General features: G+C 57.5%; 1 long non-coding RNA gene across 3 annotated transcripts in view; it reads right to left on the bottom strand.

Annotated features, from left to right (window-relative positions):
- Window positions 1-234: 234 nt before the first annotated feature.
- The window catches only part of LOC139080189 (uncharacterized), a 46,651-nt gene continuing 28,872 nt past the window's right edge, over window positions 235-18,013 (bottom strand). For 2 of the 3 annotated variants that reach the window (XR_011534475.1, XR_011534476.1), the window contains 5 exons: window positions 5,825-5,964; window positions 5,432-5,492; window positions 4,938-4,991; window positions 3,279-3,328; window positions 235-2,199 (listed from right to left, as the gene is read on the bottom strand). This is a non-coding gene — a long non-coding RNA (uncharacterized lncRNA). Of the gene's footprint in view, window positions 2,200-2,518; window positions 4,528-4,937; window positions 4,992-5,431; window positions 5,493-5,824; window positions 5,965-18,013 lie in introns of those variants that run through there. The other variant, XR_011534474.1, reaches the window with a different exon arrangement.

Below are 18,013 nucleotides of genomic sequence, written 5' to 3'. Positions count from 1 at the left end.
CGGATGGCCTCATGGGGACTTCCGGTTACAGGGGACCAAAGGAAACCCGCGCCACGTGAGCTGGATTTTCTGCTATTTGTAGTCAAACGCATTCCTAACTGACTCAAGCTCCTTACCTCTGGCTGAAAAACATAAAAATACACTCCAAGATCTTCCACGTGCACGCGAGAAGCTTTTCCAGAGAAATGGGACTCTTTCTTAAAATACAGGAGACACTCCACATCCCCATTTCAGTAACTTTAAAATTTGAAAGTGTTTATTGCAGAAATTTGGAAATACAATAAAACACAAAGCACTAAAAAATCTTTAAAAATCACTCAAAATCCCACCACCCAGAAATAACTAAGATAAGGATTTTTGTGTTTTCTTTCCGTTTTTTTCTACACATCTTTAAAAGAACTTGAGCTATATGTTTCTTTTTGTTTTGTACTGAAGTTATGTATATGCATATATTGTTTTATATCCTGGTTTTTACTTAAGATTATACCAAAAACAATTCCTATGTCACTGAAATTCCTCATCAGCATCATTTCTGGTGGCTGCGTTATATTCTGTCATAGAACCACGCTATAATTCATTTCACAGGCCCCCCACAGCTGCACACTAAGATGGTGGCCAGCTGTTCACTAGTCAATGGGCATCTCTGGGCAAGACTCTTTTTTTTTTTTCTTTTAAGGAAGATCAGCCCTGAGCTAACATCTGCTGCCAATCCTCCTCTTTTTGCTGAGGAAGACTGGCCCTGAGCTAACATCCGTGCTCATCTTCCTCTACTTTATACGTGGGACGCCTGCCACAGCATGGCTTGCCAAGCGGTGCCAAGCGCACCCGGTATCCAAACCGTTGCACTGAAGTGGAACGTGCGAACTTACCCGCTCTGCCACCAGGCCGGCCCCTGGGCATGGCTCTTTCTTTAGACCTGGTTCACTTTAACAAAGTGTTATACAAGTGCAGCCTCCCCTTGTACCAAGTCACGACAGCAGCCGCTGAGCCAGGAGGCCATCCGCGGGTCCTCTGACAAGCAGCCGCCTCGCAGGGCCCCTGGGTGTCCTGTGGTTATAGAGTGGCTCTGTGTCCACCCTTAAAAGCAGTCTGCAAATGTTGTCATCAACAAGGCCAACTTAGCAACCGTGTGTTTTGTTTGTTTTGTGATAAGAACACTTAACATAAGATCTACCCTCTTAGCAAATGTTTAAGTTTTAGCAACTGTTTCCCTCTTCCTGGACCCTCCCTCTGTCCGTCCCTGCACCTTCTAATGACCTGTTATTCTGCTCTGGTCTAGGCAATCGCAGCACCAGGGTATCACAACTGCGCCAGAAAGAAGGGGGCTCTGAGTGGGCTCCCTCAGGAGAAGTGCCTGATGGGGGCGAGGGAACCACAGCAAGACCTGCTCTCGGAGCCTCGGGTTCCCGAGATAATTCATCTGCTCTGCCTCCCTCACGGGAGCCTGGCCCCACAGAGGTCCTGGGGGTCTGCCTGCTGACCTCCTCCACCAGAGAGACAAGGCCTGGGGCCTGTAGGGTAGGGGGCAGAAGGCGGGGAGCTGAATGAACCATATACAGAAGGGCTGAGGTGGCTGTGGCCACAGAAGGCCTGGGGCAGCCTCCTGCTCTCCTCTCCAGATGCCCCCATCCCCGCTCACACCCAGCGGGCCCCTGGAGCTTCTCCACACAACCCCATCCCCGGCCTAGGCCATGGGTCACTCACAGCCCTGGGCACCAGGGCAGTTCGGCCCTCCCACTCTCAGCTGGGATGTGAAGTCAGAAGCCCAGGGCATCGGCCTGATGGCGACCACCATTGGTGCCAGGAGGGAGGGGGACCGCCAGACGTGGGCTTTCACCTGGCACCCTCCGGCCCTCCCGGACTCCCAGCAGACACCCGGGTCCCTCTTGTGGGAGAGGCTGAGACTAAGCTTCTGGGTGATCTGTTGGCGGGGGGTCTCGCTCCTTCAGGAAGAGCAGTTGAGGCATTTTTCTCCCCCGTTATTCCTCCTTCTGCCCCTCCCACCAAATCAAAGGCAGCAAGCCTCTAAAAACTGCAGGTTGGCGGCTCACTGCATCCCGAGGTAGAGAGATCTCCACCTGGGGGCAAAGATGTCCAGGCAAAAGGATGCGGCGCTCCTCAGAGGTCTCCTCGGCCAGAAGCCCCCGTCCACCCGCAGGGCCAGGTCTCCCACCCATTTGGGCCAGGTCACCAGGAAACCTGGACGAACAGACCCCAAGGAACGTCCAGGTCTCATCCCCTGGACCAGCTGAGAGGACAGCACCCTCCTCCAACTTCTCACCCAAACTGCCTCGGCCCCCCCACCCCCCGCCCCCCGCCCCCCCCCCGCCCAGGCACCACCCTCCGCCCGCTCCTGGAGCAGCTCTTCCTCTCCTGCGCCTTCGAGGCAGAGTCCCCAGGGGCCAAGCCCCTGCCTCCCGGCTACTGGCTGGGCGACTCTCTCTCTGTCTCTTTTTGGTCACAGCTTCACTGAGATGTAATTCACGTACCATGCAATCCACACACTTAAAGTACACAATTCAGTGTTTTTCAGTATATTCATAGAGTCGTACAACCATCACCACAATCATTTTAGAACATTCTCATCACCCCAGAAAAGAAAGCCTGCACCCCTTAGCCATCACCCCCGACTCCTGGCCCCGGGCACCCACTAACCTACTCTCTGTCTCTAGAGATGTAGCCATTCTGGGCATTCCAGACTTGACGCCTCTTGCCTCAGTTTCCCCATCTATAAAATGAGGATGATCGTGGTGCCCCCTCCTAGGGTTTGTGGGGAGGATTCAGATAAGTTAATATGAAGGCTTAGGATCGTGTCCAGCCTGGGGTAAATGCTGTGTCACGCCTGCTCCTGTTACTGCTCGGCATCGTCTCCGGCGCTGGGCTCCTGGGCCGCCCGCCTGCCTTCCACTTGCCCTGTGAGCTCATTTCGTCCTTGTCCACCTCCACAGCCCAGACCTCTCTCTGAGACTCCAGACCTCCCGGCAGCCCCACCCAGACAGCCCTGGACTCAGCGAGTCCTTCCTCCCCAAGCCTGCCTTCCTGCTGTGTCCTTCGCTCAGGAAATGGAATGACCTTCCCCCGGTCACCCAGGCCAGAAACCCAGGGGCATCCTTGACGCCTCCGTCCCCCTGTGCCTGCACCCACCATCTGGTCCATCAGTCTGTACTTTGTCCCCCAACCTCTCCCTCCCCTGCCAGCTTCCCTGACCACTCTCCATCACCAGCTCAGTGCCCACAAGCTTGGTTCTGGTGTCCAGTGTATTTCCGTCCACCACTCACCTGCTGAGGGGTCTCAGGCAAGTTGCTTCACCTCTCTGAGCCTCAGTTACCTGGATGATAAAATAGGGGGGACAATAGTGCCTTCTTCATCAGCTTGTTTCAAAGACGACTCAGTCGCTCCTCGCCCGGGCCCCGCCTCCGTCTTGCCCACAGCACACCTGGCACCCCCTTCATAAGGCACCAGTTATGGAGCACTGACCACGCACAGAACACGAAGCGAAGGCCCCTGTGCGCTACTCCCTTAACCATCACAACACTCTCACGAGGCAGGGGCTGCCCCCCTCGCTCTACAGATGAGGAAACTGAGGCCCAAGGTCCCTGAGCTGGAGTTAACCACTGCCTCAGGGAACACTGCTGGCATTCTGCATTGATTCAAAACATTTATTGAGCACCTACTGTGTGCCAGACACTGAGCTCCATCCTGTGAAAACAGTAATAAAGCAGACTGGCATAGACCAGCCCACATGATCTTTCTAGAACACAAATCTGACCCCTCTAAAATCCTTCAGTGACAACCCCACTGCACTCAGGATCCAGTCCATATCCCTTATCAGGGCACCCTGGGTCCTCGGGAGCCCCCCTCACTGCCCTCTGCCCACCTCTCCCACCCTCCCTGCCCCTACTTGGCTTCAGCACACCGGCCTAGTGGGGCCTCTCCCCCTGTCACACACCATCCACCTTCTCCTCCTCCCCCCTAGTGCCAGCTCCTTTCTTACCCCTTCAATTTCTCTGCCTGGTGAACTTTTACTATCTTTTGAGGCCCCACCCACGGTCACCTCCTCCAGGAAGTCTTTCTTCCCCAACCTCCCAGCTGGGCGATGTGCTCCCAGGCCCCCATCTTACAGCACCCTGGCTCTTTACTGATTTGTCCCTCCTCTCGGACCGTGACTCTTTGAGCATAGGCCCGGGGTCTTATTCATCACTGAATAAATCTTCCCCCTCTCTCTCTGTCCCCCCCGCCTCCCATCCCATCCATCACCAAGTCCTCGCTGAGCCAGGAGGCCCCAGCCCCGGCACATGGTTACAGGTGACGCACGCTGCCAGCGCTGTGAGCGGTGGCGCTGCCGCTTCACGTGTCTGTGGATGCCGGGCAGAGGGAGGTGGAGGAATCCACGAACGTTTGGAGCACTTGAGCACAACCTCCTCTGAGCGCCGGCTTCCGCGATCGCAGACAAGGGGCCCAGGTTGCTCTGATCTGCCCAAGTCCCCTCCCCCAGGCCCTCGGCCTCTCAAGGGGCAGGCAGTGGCCCTGGAAAGAGATGACCAGAGCTGGAGTCAACTGGGGAGCCCCAAGTCCTGGCCGCGTATCCCCTCTGTGCCTCAGTTTCCTCATCTGAAAAATGGCGTCTGTCAGCCTGTCCCTGCCTGCCTTGCAGGGCTGTTGGGAGGGGCCAGGGGAGGGGACAGTGGACAGAGACTGTCTTCCCAATATCTGATGGGCTTCCCGACACGCCTATCTCGGACATGTTCTGTTTCATTTTCCAAACTTGCAGTACATTTGGTTTTAGGCTTTCTCCAGAGGCCCAGACCCATCTCGGTGCTCCCTACGGGTCGGGCATATTCTGAGGGCTCTTTCTTGGAGAGGATGGTGGGGGAGCACACAGCTTGGTCCAGCTGCAGCACCTGCTCAATGAGCCATCGGGACAGATGGACACTTACCCACTGAGCCTCAGTGTCCACCTCCAGAAGATGGGTGTCACTGCCGCCCCAGGGCTGCCGTAGGGTCAAGTGAGATGGTGGATGGGAAGGAGTCTTGCTTCAGTGTGGGGAGGCCGCACCGGCACGGGAGCTAGGGGGGGAAGGGTGCCCCCCTCCCTGGAGGACAAGAGGTACCCACAGGACCCATGTGGAGCCCCAGCGACCCCCACTGCGGCCTCCCAGAAGCCAAGGTTCTGCCTGGAAAGGCCGCTCTCAAAATGGCCGCCGCGGCCACAAGGCCCCTGCTCCTCCCAGGGCGCCCGGGGAGGGGGAGGGCGCCACGGCCAGGCCACGGTCACTCCTCGCAGCCCAGGGGTGCAGCGTGGGGCGGGAGGCGCAGGGAGGAGGGAGATGGGGTGGGTGGGGGGCCGGGGAAGAGCCCGAGAGAGAGGGGCAGGGAGAGGAACAAAAGGTCCCTTTGTGGCACGGGGCAGGGGGAAGAGGGAGCGCATTACCCAATGCCCAGAAGCCATGTTGGTAACAAGAGAACCATTCTCCACCTCGCTTGGAAAACAACTTGGAGCAGAGAGAGACAGGGAGAGAGTTAACCCCATGGGCGCGGGCGCAGGGGCCCGAGGCCGCCGTGGGAGGTGGGCAGGGAGTGAGGACCCACTTGGGGGCCTTTCGGGCCGTGCGAGGGGTGATTTCCTGTCTCCCAGGCCTGGTCTGCGGTTGACGCGACCAGAGTCCCAACATGGCCGCTTGGCCAAGCCCCAGCAGCCTGTGGACCCGGGGACTGGAGCCATGGCTTCTGCTGCCCGGGCCTGGCCAGACATGTGACCCCCGCTTGCTCCGAGCTCCAGGGCCTGGCTCACCCCAAGCTTAAGGGGACCGCCCTGAATCCTTACATCTTATGGCTTCAGGTCCTAGGGCTGGTCCCCGTTGCGGCCGCGGACGCCACTTGCCTCCTTTTGCAGACAGGGAACGTATTTCCTCCTGAGGAAGTCCCTTCCGTCTTTGCACAGTTCTGCCTGCTAGGAAGTTTTTCCTAAAATTTAATTAAATCTCTTTCATCTCCACCCAGCTCTCGCCCCTTCCCCCACCTTCTACCCACCAGCCCTGCTTCTCAGGCTCCACGAGACCACATCTGATAATTAGGCAAATGACACTAAAAGGAGCCACTGTGCTCTGGGCGCTTCACATACGCTCCCTTAATGACCATGGCTACCTCCGGACCCGCCTGGCTCAAGTGAGCTGCTGTCCACTCTGCTGAGGTCACTGTTCTAAAAGCCCCTAACCCAGGGCCACGCGTGGGAGGCACCCCATGGATAGAAGGCTGTAGATTGCTCTTATTAGCAGAAGAAAGAGGTCTCTCCTTCCATCTTCCTTCCTTCCACAAACACGGGTTGAGCACTGGCCATGTGCCCAGCACCATCCCAGTTCTGGGGCAACAGCAGTGGACAAAACACACACTCCTGTCCTCAGGGAGCAGATGTTCTTGTCAGGGAGATGGACAAGTAAATTTCCAAGCTAATGTCAGGTGACCATCGCCTGTGGCACAGACAAAGCAGGGTAAAGGGAGAGTGTGACAGAGGGATGTTACATTAGAGACAGGGGTCAGGGAGGGTCCCTGCAAGGGTGTGCCATTTGACAAAGATCAGAATGAACAGAGGAAGACTATCTGAGGGAAGAATGTTCCAGGCAGTGGGAGCAGCACGTGCAAAGGCCCTGAGGGGGAATGTGCCGGGGAGTCTAGGAACAGCCGGGAGGCCAGAGTGGCTGGAGCTGAGCGAGGGGAGACCTGAGAAAGGGGATCAGACAACTTGGGAATGCCGGAGGAAACGAGGTTTAAGGGGCCATAGGAGCTGTGAGCAGGGGGTGCTGTGGTCTGAGCTCCACTTCAGCAAGGACTCTCTGGCTGCCGTGTGGGGCATAAACTGTAGGAGGTCAAGGGCGAGAGCTGGGGACCTACCAGGACTTCCGCCACAGCCCCCCACCACTGCATGCTCCCACCCCTCGAGGCTACTCCCCCTAAGGCCGCCCACCTTCCCATCATACGGTCCAGTCGTTCTTTGAATCAGTGTTGACCCAGCACCTTCCATGTGCTAAGAATAGAGGCCCTTGTTCCTTTAGGATTGGGCAGGTTCCTAAAGAGCAAAGTTGCCCCGGGGCGGTGCACAAAGGCTGGGGTTCCAGGCAGCTGAAGGGGAGACCCTGAGGGGAACCCCACCTGGGGACGATGCCTCTTCCTGGGGCAGGCTCCGCGTGTCTTTGCTGGCTGATCCTGACTCACAGCTCAGAGCTATGCAGCACAGCCCCCTCTAGGAAGCCCCCCTGGACCCCAGGCCAGGTTGAGACTCCCTCCCCTGGGAGTGGTTCAGTCCATCCCAAGGGGAAGGAACTATCATTATACCCATTTTACAGAGGAGGAAACTGAGGCTCAGAGAGATGTCATCATCGTCCAGGGTTGCACAGCTGGTGTCAGAGCTGGGATTCTAATCAGAGAGGGGCCTGGCTCCTTTGAGCACTTCCATGGCCTCCCCCAGCCCCATCCTGTGCCAGGCACCTCTGTCTCCTTAGATCCAGCACTGGAGCCCAGAGAAGGGCCGCCACCACACAGCCAGGAGGTGGCCAAGCAGATTCTAAAGCCAGGAGTGACTGACCCCCTCCACCCACAACAGGTCTGAGAAGGCGAAAACAGGACTGAGATGCAGGGGAGAGCGAAAGGGGGGGAGAGGCCAGGCCTGAGGCCCAGTGGCCAGGGCGTGGGCAGCCCAGGAAGGCAGGGAAGATGACCAGCAGGGACGGCAAGCCCAGCGTGGCCAGGCCTGGGGGAGTCAGGGGAAGGATGATGGCCGGGGGCAAGGCAGCAGGCTCGAAATGGCAAGGCGGGGGCAGAGGAGGAGGAAGGGAAACTGGCGACGAGCTGAGCGGGGCGGCTGGAGAGGTCGGAGGGTAACTGGGAGAACTGGGGAGGCAACCTGATGAAGCCCCAGGGTTCTGGGGCGCCCCTGCCCTGCCCGGGGTTTGGCCCAGGTTCCTGCCCCCAGGAGGGTGCTGGAAGGGGGTCAGGTGGGGGTCACAGGCCTCTCACCTCACAGTCCCAGGGGCTGGGCCCACTGGAAAGTGCACTGGAGACAGCGCGGTCACGCGGGAAGTCACCCAGTGCGGGCCCAGTGCCCTGGTCCACGTCACACGCTGGCTGGGCGAGAGCAGGACGGAAGCCTCGAGGCCCTTCCACGAGGCACTGTCGTCAGTCAGGGGAGTCACATGGGGGCCTGGCGCCTTCCGGTGGCCTCCCACCTCCTCCTCGCCCCTGGGGATCCTGCCACGGCTCTTGGAAAACAACTGAGGAAATCAAGTGGAAACACAGATCCGCCACCGAGTCCCTCCCGTTCCCTCGGGCCAGACCCCTGCCCCAGGGAGGCCCTGGCAGCCCAGCGTGGTCAGCCTTGGTGAGACCCGGGGGGCACCATCCTTGGTCTCAGGCTCCCAGCAGCTGGGCCTGTCGCCCCATCTGTTCCCGCAGAGCCAGCCCCTCCCCAGGAGGACCTCGGACACCAGAGCTTGGGCCCCTCCCTCTCCCCTCTCTCCCATGCAGCTTCTAGACTCTGGGATCCAGGGCCAGGGAGACGCCAGGCCTGGCCCTGCCAAGGACTAACTGGTCACCCTGGGCAAGTCCCTTCCCCTCCATGGGCCTCAGCTCCCTCATCTATAGGACGGGAGCGAGAAGCCTGCCCAGTCCCACCTCACGGGCTGGTAAAGAAAGACAAGGAACTAGGGAAGGACGGTGTAAACTGAGAAGTGCTGTGCCCACGGAGTATCACTTTGATTTTTACAGAGAATTGCCTCCCAGGCTCGGGGAGTGAGCTCCATTCGGGGCACATGAATTACAGATGGCAAAAGGGGTCCCTGAGGTTGCTCATCTCTGACCAGCGGGGCCCCGGCCCATCCAGCCCTTCTCAGCCTCGCCCCTCCCAGCAGTGACCAGGCCAAATGCCTCCCAGCCCCTCTTACAACTCCACGGACAGGCTGCTTGCGCCCTGAAACACCCTTCTTGCATAGAGGGCCTCAGTCTTGGAGCCGCCATCAGCTCTCTCTGTGCAGCGTCCCGACCCCGGGCAGAGTGAGCGGCGCCCAGTGCACAGTGTGTTGGGTGTGCGCCATCCTACTCAGGCCCCGGGAAGTGTGTGAGCTCCGTGTGGGCAGGGCCTGGGTTTCAATCATCCACGCTCAGCACTGGGACTAAGGAATAGCAGAGTTTAAAAGAGGTGACTGAGCAGGTGTGCGCGTGGAGTATACGAGAACGTGCGTGTGAAGGTGGGCAGGGTGCTGGAAGAGCTGAGAAGGGTCGCTGATCACCGTGCTGCACCCTGTCCTCCACTGAGCCCCCAGTCTCCCGGGACCCTCGGCCTGAGGAGCAGCTCAGCTCAGCTCTGTGCTGACAAATTCGGGGCAGCGCAGCCCCCGCCGGCTGACAGCCTTGTGTCTCTAGGAGGAACGTGACAGCGGAAGGACAGGCGACACTGGCCAGTCAGAAAGTCGACAAATCACCCAGACTTCAGGCGGAGGGGCCTAGGATACCGGGGAGGGGACGTCGGACGTGAGCGATGCTTTGAAGGAAAACCTGCGGTGGCTGATGATTAGCTGCGGGGGGATGAAGGGGCGGATGAGTCAAAAATGACTCCGAGGTTTCACGCCTGGGTCGCTGGAGAACAGTGGAGCCATTGACGGGGCTGGGAAGCGGGTGGGGGCTGGCCTTCGGGCAGGATGGTGACTCGGGTTTGGAACATGGACACACAACATTTTTGGGCTGGAAGCAACCTCAGAGATCACCCAGGTCACACGTGACAAAGCAGAGGATCGGTGAGGAGCAGCTGCTTGGCCAGGACACCGCGTGGGTTGGTGTCAGGGCTGAGGCCAAGGACCTGTCCAGGGTCAGTCCCACACCCAAAACACAGCGTTAGGTGCTGAGCGCTGGGGCCCCGGAGGAGAAGCAGACCCAATCCCCACCTCAGGGGCTCGCTGTCCTGTGGGACAGACAGACGTGGCCATAACTACAGCTGATAGAAGGGGTACCCACTAGGCATGGGGAGATTCAAAGGGCCAAGCCTACCTTGGGGGAACATGAGGGGAGGGGGGTAACCAAGCAGTAATAATCGTGTCCCAGTTGTCAGTGGTTGGGCCCTCTGCGCCAAGTGCATCTCGTGTAATGCTCGCAACCAGCCTGCAAGCTACAGAGTACCATTGTCCCCATTTTATGGGTGAGGCTGAGAAAGACTAAGCAGACTGTCCAGGGTCTCACAGGTCTGACGAGGCCCAAACTCGCGCTCTTAGCCCTGCTTCTTGGAAGAGGTGTGCTGGGGCTGAGGCCTGACGGATGAGTAGGAGTTTTCAAGTGATAGAGAGGGAGGGGGCAGCACCAGGCTGAGGGACCAACATGTATCAAGGCCCACAAACCCACCTTTCCATTGGCAGAGTCTGAGGTGCTGGTGTTCTGTGGCCCAGGACCCGCCATGTGGCTCTCCCTGCCCCTCACCCTGTCCCCAGGGCTCCTCACTTCACAGGACCTGGCCTGCCCCACCCCCTACTGGTGATCTGATGAAGGTGTCAGGTGAATGAGCTGGGGAACTGACGCCCACCTCCCCAGGCCTGCCCAGTCCAATGCTGTCCCCACCCCCACTTCCCCACGGCATCCTCTTCTCATCCCAGGAGTGATCCCGCAAATCACCCCAGCCCAGAGTGGTGAGGGTTGGCCTGACTCACCCAGCACGTGAGCAGCTGAGCCAAGGCTCAGACCCACAGGGCCTGGGGTCTCAGACCGCAGCAGAGCCCCTGAGCCAGGACGAACCACAGAGTGGTTCCCCTCGGGCACTGTTCCGTCCTTGGGCTCCCATTTGCAGGTCACCCTGAGAGTGAACCGGGAGAGAAGGAGGGTTGAGCATTGGAAACTACAGCTTATAACCCAGGGTGCTGGAGTCAGGTCATACCAGCTCGTGAGAGCCAATTGCTAAATTTTCTGGAATTTTCCAAGCCTGTTGATGTCACTTTAGAAGCTTGAAATTGGCCCTGGTGAGAGTTTTTACATGGTGAAAATTGTCGATCTGTCCCTCCATGGGCACCCCCTGCCCTGACAGAGCTGGTTGTTAAGCACTTCCCAGCACACCACTGTTCAGGGGTCACACCTCCTGGCTCCCCTGGAGGCTTCTGGGGTCAAGCTCCCAGCCTAATCCTGGGCTCTTGGGGGACCCGCTCTTGCTCAAATCCATGAGCATCTCCTGCTTGCCATGGATTACAGCCCAAACTCCTCCCCGGGGCCGTCCAGCCCAGCACCAGCCGATCTTTCCAGCTGCAGCCTGAACTGCTCCCTTCATGCCCCTCTGCTCCAGCCACGCAAAAAGAGACGACACTTGTTGAGTAGTCCCTGCTTCCCAGCAGCCACACCTCTGCTCGTGCTGTTCCCTTCCCTGGGCCGCCCTTCCCTCATCTCTGCCTCTTGAAATCCTCCCCACCCTGTAAGGCTTACTTTATAGCCAGTGCCCAACAAATGTTCTTTGACTGAATGGAACAGCGTTGAATCGAGGCCCCGCAACCAGGACTGAACTGGGGTTTTGGAGAGGCTGGGGCCATTCCCCCGCCTCAGGACAGAGACACACCAAAACCCTCTTGCCGTCCCCAGCCTGCTTGTCTCCGAGGGGATGGAGTGTTAACGGAGGACAGACTGGTGGCTGCCCTCAGGGACAGCAAAAACTGGAACCAACTCAAACCACCCAGGCTACTTGAAAACTCATCCCTCCATTCCTGTTCAGCCTTTTGAACTCCTCTTCATCCTTCGAAGCCCAACCCAGATGCTACATCCACCAAGAGGTCTTGCCCAGATAATAGTCTTCTATTACCCCCTCGTCCCTCTGCCTTGTGCATGCTTTGAGGAATTACACTGCTTGTTGAATGAACTTGAATTGACTCCACCACTGTCTTGGGCAAGTCATCCCTTCTCCTTGGGCCTCAGTTTCCCCTTCTGTATAAACTAGACTTGAACTAGGTAATCTCCAAGGACCTCCTACCTCTCGAATTCTAGGATTCTGTGAATTTTGACCCCTCCCCCTCCTCCTCAGTCTCTAACCTTCCAGTCTCCTTCCCTAACCTCCCAGCCTTCGGTGGGTGGGCAACACCCCTTCCTCAGTGGCCTCCCCCCTCCCCCGACACATGCTGGTGCCTCACATCCCTGAACTCCATTTCTCTGGGTGCTCTTTTCTCTCGGACTATGGATTCCTCTGAGAGGGCAGAGGCCTCGCCACCCACCCCGGCGCTGCCCACAGGACAGGCCCACAGTCAGCATCCACGAGTGCCCGTCAACGGGCCGTGATGGAGCATGGGGACTTGCAGGCCTTTGGCAAGTCTCAGAGTCCCTGTTGAGACAGGCCCAGAACCACCTGCCCATCACAGCGGGGGGCTCCCCCTTGAGCCTCCAGGGCAAACAGCCACATCCCGTTCTGTGCCTGTCTCACCCCAACCTTCAGAGGGTGTGTCTGTGCACGAGTGTGCAGGGGGTAGATGGCTAACCCGACCTTCCTGTCCCATGCAGCAGATGAGCGTGGCTGCCTGGCCACTGTCCTCTCTCTGTCTCTGCCTTCTCCTGCATCTCCCGAGCACACTGTGAGACCGATATACACAGGTCGACCCACACACAGGCATACCCAGAGACAGATGCATGAGTGTGCATGTGTGTATGCACACACACACATGCACACGGAGGGTCATGAAGCCCCGGATCAGTCACCTGCGCCAACACTGGGAGCACAGGGAGGTGTCATTTGTGTCATCGGGTGTGTTGACCATAGGGGGACCATGTGGGCTTGTCAGAAGGGGCTCTGGATCCCTTGTGGGCCCTGAAATCCCAGCACCAAAGGCTGTCCCCACCCTGAGGCAGTACGGTGCAGCAGGAAAGATGTCGACCCCCGGCCCCCCACCCCCCACTAGCCCTGCTTTCTAAGTTCCTTAAGCCCCTCACAGCTCTCACGGGGCAACCTCTTGCAACTCAACCTCAGTGTCTCACCATTTCTCACACGCACGTGGGGCAGAGTCAGGGCGCAGGGACAGACCAAGCAGAGCAGGCTGCAGGATGTCCCAAGGACAGCCCAGTGCGGCCAGTCCATCCCAGAGGGCTCCAGGGAGCGGCGGCTCTCAGGAGATACAGACATAATGGTTGAGAGCCCGGCCTCTGATGACTCCTCCTCCCTCTCGGTATCTCAGTTTCCCCTCTGTAAAGCAGTGGTAGGCAACAGCACCCACTCAGAAAGTTGTTTGATTGAGCAAGTTGACAGACGTCGCCACAGCGTCTCGCATGCAGTCAGCGCTCGATCCCCATCAGCCGCTGCTGTCCTAAGTATAGAGGACAGGCGCCCAGTCTTCCTTGCTCCTTTCCTGAGCCCAGAGGTCTGTCCACGCACCCTGCGATGGGTGCTGGGAAGACACCCAAGGCCCCTGCCCTCAATGAGCTCTTGAAGATGGAGGAGGGTGCAGACGGGGAGAGAGCAGCTCGCAGCCTGCTGTGTGTACGTGTGTGCGCACACATGCAGCTGCCTCTGAGTGTGCCAGGGAGACAGACAAGGACAGCTGAGGCATCAAGCCCCAGTGGAGGAGGGTCAGGAGCTAGGAGAGGCCCGCAGGAGAGGGGAGGTGTGGCCTCAGAACTGCCAGGAGTGAGAGGAGGGAGTTCCAGGCAGAAGAACGCCGGCCTGAGTGAAGGTGCGGAGGGTGAGCATGGGAGGGCGCGCTGCAGAATCCACCAGTTTCAGGACCACTGCCACCAGCAAGGGAAGCTGCTCTCGACGCGCCCCCCCCCCCCGCACCCCGCCCTCCATTATGCACAAAGCCCCCAGCCCCAGGCAGGAGGACACACCTACTTTTCATGCCACTGCACCTTTGCTCATGAAGCCCCTCCCATAGGTGGCTTCTCCTCTAAGAAGTGTGTGAGCTCAGTGTGCTTTCCTGCACTCACCGGCGCCTCTCCATCCCTCCAGGACAGGTGTGCCCTCAGACCTGCACCTGGTGGGAACTCAGCAGAGATTAGTTGAATGAATGAACAAATGATTGAATGAATGAATAAAGGGAGTGACTGCCGTATGCCCCCTAGACACTGGTGATTCACCTGATGACTGGCACCATCCCGCACCCCAGGACCCACCACCGCACAAGCCGCAGGAACTCTGACACACACCCGGCCCGGCCGCCATCACACCCCGGGGAGCCACGTGGAAAGCTGCTCTCTCCCGGCATGCCCCCTCCCCATCCTCCCACCCACGCACACTTTCCCTCTTGCCTGGGGCAGCTGGTGGGAGGGTAGGGGCTTGGGCGGGGCAGGGCCAGAAGGGCCTCAGAGGCAGCGGGGGCAGGGGGCTGGGGGAGGCTGGGAAAGTCCAGGCTGTCTCTCCTGGGGGGCGGTGGGCGGTGTGGTGGGGAGCTCGCAGGGATGAGGGAGGGAGGAGGGTCGCGGGCCCTGTACAGCTGCGGTCCCCTCCCCAGCAGCCTGCGGGGGGACAGAAAGGCCTCTTTGTTCTCTGCCTTTAAAGGGTAAGAGAAACACTTATGCATGGCAAATTAGCCCAAAAATGTATTTCTCTAAAACACCCAATTGTCTCAGCAGGCCTGCAGCTGCAGGGAAGTTCCAGGGAGCCGGGGGAGGGGGCGGCTTTGGGGTGACCCTGGGGGACAGGGAGAGGTGGTGGGGAGAGAGGGGCCATCTCGTCTTCCCGCCTCTGCTCTCAGAATCCCACAGTCACAGAAGGGCACAGCTGGCGAGGGCCCTGGGGTCAGGAAGACCAATCCCCTGGTGTTTCAGAAAGGGAAACTGAGGCCCAGAGAGGCGGCGTGACTACAGTAGAGTGACCACTGGCATGCGACAGAGAAAGGGCTGGTCCCAGGTCTCCTGGACTCTTTCGTCTGTACCTACTGCCTCGGCCATGCTGGAAAGGAAGGGGCCCTGGGTCCCCAAGGTCAACCAAGCCAGCTGCCCCAGGCATGAAGGAGAGAGAAGGAAGCTGGTGGCTCTGCCCCAAAGCTGCCCACTCAGGGCTTCAGTGCCCAGCAGGATGGACAAGGGCACCAACCAAGCCCCGCCTCCTCCCCACCACACAGCATCTGAAGAACAGCGTGCCCAGGGGGCGATGGGAGATTCGGGCACAGGGACCCGAAGGGAGTTCCCCACGGAAGACTTCCCCCAGGAGCTGGCAGGAGAGCCCATTGGTCAGGGAATTGAACCAGAGGCATGCGCCAAGAAGGTTCAGGATTCTACGTGGTGCTTCCATTCAAGGCTCATTCTCCAGGAATCTGTTCTGTGTGGGCCCCAGGAGCACCCCAGGCTCCCAAAGATGAACCAGAGACAGCCCTGTCCCCAGGGAGCTCCTAGTCGCATGGGGGAAACAGATGCGTAAACAGACAGCTATCACGAAAGAGGCCCAAGGAGAGGGGAGGTCCACACTGAGGGACACACATGGAGGATGGGGATGTTCTGGGGGGGGGTCTCCCCCAGAGCTGGGCCCTGAGAGGTGGGTCTGAGAGTGGGACGGGGGCACATTCCAGGCAGAAGGAACAGCACAAGGACACAACCACGGCTCCTAAGACCAGCTGTCCGACGTGGGAATTCAGAATGGGTGTTTTCAGAGAATTCCCTGGGCATCTTCAGAGTTCCAGCCCATGTAGCAGACACAGGAGAAGGAGAAAACATGGTCCTGGCCCTGGGGGTCTTGTCAACTTGACGAAGTGAGTTTATAACAGAAAAAACACTGAGCTGGCCATGAAAAGTGCCAAAAGGAGGGTGCAGAGTTGGGGCCTTGGGACCCTGTATTCAGGTCCTGGCCCTACCAGCTCCTGTGAGACCGTCAACCCCGAGGCTCAGTTTGTGCATGTGTACAACCAGGTGACCATATCTACCCAGGACGACTGTCATGAGAAAACATGGGGAGAGCCAAACCCACTGGCTGACACCCCGTAGGTTCTCAGTGTATGTTAGTTCTGGCCCCCAACAGAGAAGTCTGGAAATGAGGGAGATGGGAGAAGTAGGGGACGGGGATGTGGATGTGTGTGTGAATGTGTTTGTGTGTGAGTGTGTGCACGTGTGATTGTGCGCATGAGTAGGTGTTGTGAGAGTGTGCCTGCATATGAGTGAGTTGTGCACGTGTGTGTGTTGTGGTTGTGTGCAAGTGCACACATGATGCATATGAGTGTGAGCGTGTATGTGAATGCATGTGAGCGAGTGTGTGAACGAGTGTGCGTGCATGTGTGTCTTCAGTGACAGGATCACATATGGAATGCTTCTTGGGAGACCTGATCCAGCTAAGCCTTGAAATGTCAAATGTATGAAGAGGCCAAGTGGCCAGGAGAAAGGCCTCTCAGGTGGCTGGAAGGACCAGAAAGGACACCAGGCCCCTTGGACCTGCTGGAGGCAGGGAGACACCAAGAAGGAGAAACCCACTGTGGGGTGGAGGCCTCATCTCCACCCAGCCTCCCCAGGTTCAATGTGGCACCAGCAGTGGAGCCAGACCCCAGAGTAGAGCAAGCCTTACCTAGGCCCCCTCTCAGGCTTATCCAAGAATCTTCCCTCCAGGAGAAACCCAGACTCCTCAGCAGTGTCAATCATGCCCTTCAGTCTGGTCCCTGCTGCCCTCTCTGCACCCCCGCTCCCAGCCTCCTCCACACCTTATTCTCCAGCCGGATCAACTCACCTGCTCAGACATACCACCTTCCCTCCCCCCTCCACCTAGTGGGCCTGGCGAATCCGGAGTCAGCTGCTAAGTGCCGGTCATCCCTCATGTGTCCTCTCACCTGCCTTCCTGCAGCCCTGTAATGTTGTCTCGTGCTCGCACATCACCCAAGACAGTCCTTACAGCATGCTGTAATTTATAAAACTGTGATCGCCAGACCCCAAAACCATGGGAAAACTTGCCAAAGATTTCTCTCTATAAAAGGCGCTAAGAATTGAAAGCGGGGACTCGAACAGGTATTTGTACACCTGTGTTCACAGCAGCATTATTCTCAATGTCCAAAAGGTGGAAACGACCCAAGTGTCAATTGACAAATGAACGGATAAACACAATGTGGTACATACATTTAATGGAATATTATTCAGCCTTAAAAAGGAAGGAGCTTCTGACATGTGCTACAACCCAGAGGAACCTTGAGGACATTATGTTCAGTGAAAGGAGCCAGACACAAAGGGAAAACAGTGTATGATTCCACTCATATAAGGCACCTATAGTAGTCAGCTCCATAGAGACAGAAAACAGAACAGTGTTCACCAGGGGCTGCGGGAGGGAGAGGGGAGCTAGTGTCTAATGGAAGCAGAGTTTCCGTTTGAGATGATGGAAAAGTTCTGGAAATGGATGGTGGCGATGGCTGCACAAACTATGAATGTCCTTAATGGCAGTGAACTGTACAGTTAAAAATGATGAAAATTTTATGTACAGTTTACCACTGGGGTTCGGGGGAGGCACCAGGCACAGATAGTTTTTCGAGGAAGTTCTTTTTAGATTTTAAGAAAACAGTCTTCTTTCTGTGTACCCTGGTGTGAATAATAGCAAAGATAAACAGACCACACCGACTTCTGTCAGGCAGATGTCGCATCTCCTTGTCTTTGGCGCCCCAGACCCAGCACAGGTGAGGGTGGGACAGGTGCACAGAGAGGCGTGTTTTTGGTCAACAAATGGCTTCGATGACGAGGTTCCCTCAGACCCTCTGGGACACCCACTCTGGATGCATCCTTCCCCGGCAACACCCCCCGTCTCAGCCCAGGAATCTTCTGAGTGTGGAGCACCCCAAGAGAAGCACAGTGGGGTGCCGAAAGAAAATATTAGCATGTCTTTCCATTCTTATTTTCAGTCCCCTTATTTTGAAACTTCGACTTTGTGTATGTTTAATACCGAAGTACACGTATATAGTTTGTAAATAAATAAAAAGTTATGCCTCAGGATCTGACTTAGGAACTGAATAGGTACTGAGAAATTCTTTCCTATATCTCTCATGATCCAAAACTGAGGAACAAAATGTATTTCAATAGTGGCCTCAATAACCAAACCTGGCATTGGATTCTTGCCATCCAA

This window comes from Equus przewalskii, chromosome 29 (assembly GCF_037783145.1).
Source record: "Equus przewalskii isolate Varuska chromosome 29, EquPr2, whole genome shotgun sequence".
Lineage (NCBI taxonomy): Eukaryota > Metazoa > Chordata > Mammalia > Perissodactyla > Equidae > Equus > Equus przewalskii.
Note: the sequence above shows the minus strand (reverse complement) of the source record. Positions and strands in the feature narration are given on the sequence as shown.